This window comes from Terrapene carolina, unplaced genomic scaffold (genome assembly GCF_002925995.2).
Source record: "Terrapene carolina triunguis isolate 2854851 unplaced genomic scaffold, T_m_triunguis-2.0 Scaffold558, whole genome shotgun sequence".
Classification (NCBI taxonomy): Eukaryota; Metazoa; Chordata; order Testudines; family Emydidae; genus Terrapene; species Terrapene triunguis.
This window is the reverse complement of record NW_020664909.1, coordinates 7312145-7318707: the sequence shown is the minus strand read 5'-3', so window position 1 is coordinate 7318707 and position 6563 is coordinate 7312145.

Sequence of the window (6563 nt, the reverse complement as noted above, 5' to 3'; positions counted from 1 at the left end):
CGCTGCCTTGAATGGCATTGCTATATTCCCTGCAAAACTTCTTCGGGCTCTCTGTACATGTTGGAAATAACTTTATTTAAAAATAAGGGTAGGCAGAGTCCAGCAGTTAAAGTAGGAGACTTGTAACCTATACCAAGCTCTGTTGCTGGCATGCTGTCTGACAATGAGTAAGTCACTAAGACCTTGAATTTCAAACTTGGGTCCTTAAACTAAAATGCCTAAATCCCATTTTGAGGGAATTGTAAGTAGAGCTGGGAGAAATATTTCCAAGTCAAACTCTTTTTTGCTGAAAAATGCAGATTATACAAAGGTTTCTAACCATCACAGAAGTGAAGTTCTAGAACAGCCTTCCAAGGGCTTCAAGACTGAACTTGATAAGTTTATGGAGGGGATGGTATGATGAGACTGCCTACAATGGTATATCACCAATCTGCGACTGCTAGCAGCAAATATCTCCAACAGCTAGTGATGGCACACTAGATGGGGAAGGCTCTGAGTTATTATAGAGAATTCTTTCCCACGTGTCTGTTTGGTGGGTCTTGCCCATATGCTCAGGGTCTAACTGATTGCCATATTTGGGGTCAGGAAGGAATTTTCTCCTGGGTCAGATTGGAAGAGATCCTGGGGATTTTTCGCCTTACTCTGCAGCATGGGGCATGGGTCACTTTCAAGTTTAAAATAGTGTAAATGATGGATTCTCTGTAACTTGAAGTCTTTATATCATGATTTGAGGACTTCAGTAACTCAGCCAAAGATTATGGGTCTACTATAGGTATGGGTGGGTGAGGTTCTGTGGCCTGCAATGTACAGGAGGTCAGACTAGATGATCATGATGGTTCCTTCTGACCTTAAAGTCTCTGAGTCTGAGATTTGTGTTGACCAAAACATTCAGCAAATATGCCTTTTTCAACCAATTGTTTGGGTTGCAACAAAAAAGAAATTTCAGAACTGTCAATCATTTTGACATTTCGGGCTAGATTCACAGAGGGTTTTAGGTACCATTCCCAAAAATGGAAGAAGGAAAGGTTGTATTTTACTGATGAGTAGGCATTCTAAGATAAATCCTTTATTAAGAAGGTGAACTATTTGTGCATAAATAAGGTTAAGAAACTACCTACTTCTCACGGGCTGCAGTCTGCGACTCTCCTGTTCTGGGCTCATTTGTTTCTGTTCCCTGCAGGAAGTGTCCCAGGAAACAAAAGACTGCAGGAAGAGTGTACAGGAAGTGTTGTATCTATGAACTTCCCAGAGCAGTGGTCTCCAAAGTGGTCTTCGTCAGTTCAGGCGGGAGTCCGAGCGGCTTTTTTTTGTTTTTTGTTTTTTGTTTTTGCTTTGGCAAAAATGGTAGAGCCAACACGGCAGGGGGTGCTTGCTCAATTTTTTTTTTACTGATAGGGGTGCACGATCAAAAAAGTTTGGAGACCACTGTCCTAGGGGACTTGCCTATAGCACAGAGGTGGTGGTGGTAGTACCCAGTAGCCCACTGTTTAGGGTACTCACCTGCGATGTGGGAAGTTCAAATCCTTGCGCTAGAGCAGGGACTTGAATGCAGGTCTCCCCTTCCTAGGTGAGCATCCTAACCACTAGGCTATTATGGAGAGGGACTCTCAATCTCTCCTATTGAAGCTGTGCCACTTTGTATTGTGGAAGTGTATTGTTTATTGTGACATGGGATGGGCAATTCGGTTTTTCCTGTGATTACAAGTTCATCCATCTTTGATCCAGAACCAGAAGCCCAACTGGGCAGTTCAGCCCTTTCTGTATACAGATTGGGCTTTTGATTTTGATCTTCTGTAACAGGTCATCAGCAGACAAAGACCCATTCCTCAGGGCATAGCTTCAAAAGTGTGAGTTTGCATTATCATCTCCCTAAGGATTCCCCAGGAAATACACTTAATACTTACCAAAGTCCATACTTGTCTGGCACATTTGAAGTATAGTCTTTTGAATTCCCAGGTCTCGTGTGTGACATTCCGCCTCCGCTCCCCCAAGAGGTTACGAACAATCTTGGCTCACAAAAATACATAAACGTACTAAAATAAGTTTTTTCAAGAATATTTCAGGAAATTGCCATAACTGTCATGCTGTGCTCAACAAGTAGTGTTAGCTTATGCCATGGACTAGCAACATGGCTTCACAGCTCAGACTCCCTTATAACAAATTGTTCCCAGAAGCTTTTGTTAATAGAACAAGCTATTCTGAAGGAGTCTATTAAGTCAGACATACACACAAGTGGATTGGTTTATAATTAAATAAAGATCTCATGATAGTTAATGTTGGGATAGTTAAAGGTCAATCTTGCAAAATTTTACATAAGTGCTATTTGTTCTCTTTTATAACAAAAGTATTCTGAATGAAGAATAAAATGTAAACTGAAACACATTAGAAAAAAATGACATACTAATAAGCACTTTCCCCATTGGGAGGGTTTCAATATGAAACTAAAGGCATGCTGGATTTCTCACAGGACTGGTAATAAGAAGGAACTTTTGTTTAATAATTTGTAATCAATTGGTTGAAACCAGGAAAATAAGATAAGCAATAGCCACCATTGATTTGTGAAGAACAAATCATGCCAAACCAACCTAATTTCTTTCTTTTACAGGGTAACAGACTAGTGGATAGGGAGAAGCAGTAGATGATGTGATACATCTTGACTTCATTAAGGCCTTTGACACTCCCCCATGTCACTCTCATAAGCAGGGACCTACCAAATTCACGGTCCATTTTGGTCAATTTTATGGTTGTAGGATTTTAAAAATCATAAATTTCATGATTTCAGCTATTTAAATCTGAAATTTCATGGTGTTGTAATTGCTGGGGTCCTGACCCAAAAAGGAGTTTTGGCGGGGGGGGGTTGCAAGGTTATTGTAGGGGGGGTTGCGGTACTGCTACCCTTACTTCTGCGCTGCTGCTGGCGGCAGTGCTGCATTCAGAGCTGGGCAGCTGGAGAGAGACGGCTGCTAGCCAGGAGCCCAGCTCTGAAGGCAGAGCCTCTGCCAGCAGGAGCGCAGAAGTAAGGATGGCATAGTATGGTATGGTATTGACACCCTTACTTCTGCACTGCTGCTGGTGGGGCACTGCCTGCACAGCTGGGTGCCTGGCCAACTGCTGCTGCTCTCTGGCCGCCTAGCTCTGAAGGCAGCACAGAAGTAATGGTGGCAATACTGGGACGCACCTAGAATAACCTTGTGACCCCCCCCCCACAACTTCCTTTTGGGTCAGGACCCCCAATTTGAGAAATGCTGCTCTCCCCTATGAAATCTGTATAGTATAGAGTAAAAGCGCACAAAAGACCAAATTTCATGGGGCGAGGGGGAACAGATTTCATGGTCCGTGATGCATTTTTTATGGCCGTGAATTTGGTAGGGCCCTACTCATAAGCAAGCTAAGGAAATATGGTCTAGATGAAATTACTATAAGGCGTGTTCTGAAGTGTTTGAAAGACTGTTCTTAGAGTAGTCATCAATTAATTGCTGTTAAACTGGGAAGCCATATCAAGTAGGGTTCTGCAGGGTCTTTCCTAGGTCTGGTGCTATTCAGTATTTTCCCTTAACAATTTGGATGGTGCAATGGAGTGTATGCTTATAAAATTTGCAGATGACATTAAGCTGAGAGAGGTTGCTAGCACTTTGGAGTGCAGGATTAGGCTTTAAAATGATCTCAATAAATCTGAGAAATCATCTGAAATCAATACATTGAAATTCAATAAAGACAATTGCGAAGTACTACACTTAAGACAGGAAAAAAATCAAATCCCAAAATATAAAATGGGAAATAAGAGGCTGCAGAAAAGGAGCTGGGGGTGATAGTGGATCACAAACTCAAGTCCAGTCAACTGTGTGATGCTGTTGCATAAAAGGCAAATGACATTCTGGGATGTACTAACAGAAGTGTCGTATGCAAGATATAGGAGGTAATTTTTGAACTCTACACAGCACTGGTGAGGCCCCAGCTCGAGTACCATGTCCAGTTTTGGGTGTCATATTTTCAGAAAAATGTGAACAAACTGCAGTACAGAGGAGAGTCACAAAACAAAGAAGTATAGAAAATATGACCTATGGGGAAAGGTTGAAAGAATTGGGAATGGTTTTGTTTAGAGAAGGCTGAGGTGGGACCTGAAACCAGCCTTCAAATAAATTAAGGGCTGTTACAAAAGATGACTGTGGTCAGTTGTTCTCTGTGTCCACTGAAATAAGAGCGATATAGGTTAGATATTAGGGAAAAATGTTTAACTGAGGGTAGTTAAATGCTGGAATAGGCTTCCAAGGGAGGTTGTGGAATCCCCAAATTGGAGATTTTTAAGAACAGGTTTGACAAACTCCTGTCAGAGATTCTGCCTCTAGGCATCTGGCTGAAATTTAGCCCTGATAAGTACAGGCCTAAAAACTAACATCTGATTAGTGGATAGTCGTGGATTATCTAGCAGTTAGATTGCACAACTCTCTAGATTTGAGTTATTAAATGTTAGTAATATTACTTCATTTTCTTTTCTTTGCTATTGTACAGTGCTGGCTTTGTGGCCACACCTTCTACTGGCCAGCCCATATAGGACAAGGGACTTGACTGTGTAACCAGCTGTGGGAGAAATTGTTACTCAAGTGATAGAAGCTTATGCTTCCAGAGATGGACAAGGGTTCTAATCCAAGCTACCCTTGTGCAATTTAGTTACTCCATGTCTTTTTTGTTAGTTTGCTTTTACACAATGGGCCAATCTGATCTGTGGTGTAAATCCAGATGAATGGAGGTAGGACACGTGAATTAACCATAATATCTGAGTTGTCTCTTTTGTTAATACTAGAACTGCACTGTATAGTTAAGCATAATGATGAATCGGGTAAAAACGTGGCTCTTGATCCAGTATTCTATTGCAATACATACTCTGGAATACAAAACAAAAAAAACCCTCCATGCTCCAAGGCTTCCTGCATGTAGACTATGCTATAGCAGTAAATTGCTTGATTTCACTTACAGGAAGATTCATAATGTTGAAATGACAGTCGCTGCTTTTGGGGCTTCACCTGTTGAAGTTTCATAGAAATTTTATGGAGAAAGCTGAGATGGTATGTTGGTGCTGATATAATAACATGATCTGGACACAACTTTTTATGCTGAATTCTTAAATCAAAATATGTGCTTATACTTTTGACAGTAATGCTGTACAAATTACAATTTGGGGTCTCCTCTTAGCTCTGAAAGGCAGTCAGGCTAATTTATTGAAATATACTTGCCCCAACTAAAATGTATGTGTGTAAAGTTAAATAAAGGACAAGATCAATGCTGAGATGTTAGAGAAACAATGGGGAACCTAATGTAAATGGCAGGAACACTATAAAGAGCTCCTTAAAGATTACTTCTAGCTTGTCATTAAGCTGTCAAAGTTTTACTGAATGTATTCATTAACATTATGCAATTTACTATGAATTTTACTGTTAACATCTTGTAAAACTAGTCATTCAACTGAGATGGCTTCTTTTGTCTTAGTAATGACCAAGCTAGAGGGGTGCAGGTTGTTATACTCAAAGTGATGAACCTATGGCTTTATGTGGTGCACTGCCAGAGACACTGCCATTACAGATAATCATGTAAAATTGAAGTTGACTAGCTATCCTGTAAGGTTCCATGACACTTCAGGCCAAACTAGAGGTGTCTCCATTAAATTCCAAGGTTTGGTAATTGCTTAAGCATACTCTTGTGGCTAAAGCAAAGAACTGGGTGTTGAGCCAGGTTATGTTCCCAATTTTGCCCTAGATTTCATCTGAAGACCTGAGTAAGTTACTAAGCCTCTCTGTTCTTCTGTTTGCTCATCTGCAAAATGGGGCTAATACTTACCTATTGCCATGCTTGCAGTATTACATTGAAATCTATAGATGGAAGTCACAGTAGAAATGCAAATCTTATTATAATGTATTAAATCAAGTTTATTTATACTCACAGGGAAGTAGCTGCATAATTTGAGTTGCATGCCAGAAAGTGAGCAGAAAGTAGACTGCTTTGTCAACTCCAATCCCACTGTACTGTTGGGCATAAGTTCTCCCCCTCTCCCCTCCACTTACTTTCCAAAGCTGCTGTTATAACATACCTGTCCGCTACTGAGCAGAATCTGTGATCAACCTGAAAGGTTGCTGCTCACTTTTGTACTGTGTTTACACTGTGACTTATTTGGGATGAACAGTGTTATAAACACATTCATAAACTGAAGATTTATGCACCATAGATTACCGGTAACATTACTTTATGCAGTGTTCATACACATACAGCTAACCAACGTGCCTAAGGCACCCAAGCTCCCTCTTAGATATCTGCTTAAAGTTGAAAGTTCCTCCTGCTTAAAATTTCACTGCCAACATTTCATGACAGTTGAAGCTCCTCAGCAGGAGAGTCTGAAGGTGTGTTTTGTGTCATAGTGACACAAAAAATCTTGGTTTTGCAGTCTGGAAGCCCCAGAGCTGGGTTGCAGTTAATGAGAATTTCTAAGGGCCTAACACAGATCTTCAAACTTACCTAATGATGCAAGGTAAGATCCTACCTCCTAGAACTGGAAGGGACCTTGAAAGGTCATC